The following is a 741-nucleotide window of genomic DNA, read 5'->3' as shown; positions in this document are numbered from 1 at the left end:
CTATCCAAGGACAGGATAGGACAGTACATGTTGCCCCCGCCCTGTCCAGTGCCCTCAATTTTTTTTCTTTTTTTTGCACGCATACAGACAGGTGGGGACGACAATGCAAACACCCCCTTAGTGTCCCCTGTTGGACATTTTGGGTTTAAGGGTCCAACTCACAGTGTGACCCGGTTTGACACAGCCATTAGTGGGTCACGTAACTGGCCAAGTAATGGAGATAGTGGGTGGGAGTTACGTGAATGTGGAGAGACCACATTCACGTAACTGCCTAATCTCCCATTACAAATAAGGGGTTAGGGGCTACTGGGATGATGAGTGACTTGTAGCTGTTTCCCTGCCCAAATTCTGCTCTGCATTCGGACGCTGCGGAAAGGGTCCTGCTCACCGTCGACATAAGGCCTGGGCTCATTGTGGGCCTCGACCGGCTGAGGAGAACGCCGAACTACCTACACGATAATGGCGAATCCAGGTACGCGCCCTGTCTATTTGTTTTCACAGGGATTTCGTCCAACAATGGGTTATGGGCCCACAGACACCACGCATTTCCGCTGTGCGTGGCCGTGTAGGCTATAACGGCGTTTTTGCGGCGGTGGAGTCGCCGTGGGGTGACAACCACCGGTAAGCCGCAGACTGTCGCTGTGGGGCGACAGTCTTCACCGGCTATTGTCACTGAAAAGGGCAACATCAATTCTCGGTTCAGGCAAAACCTGTGGCCGTTGGGCTGCAGGGAGGTTTTTG

The sequence above is a fragment of the Nuphar pumila genome, chromosome 13 (genome assembly GCF_984573655.1).
Source record: "Nuphar pumila chromosome 13, dmNupPumi1.hap1.1, whole genome shotgun sequence".
Lineage (NCBI taxonomy): Eukaryota > Viridiplantae > Streptophyta > Magnoliopsida > Nymphaeales > Nymphaeaceae > Nuphar > Nuphar pumila.
This window is presented reverse-complemented; position numbering follows the sequence as displayed.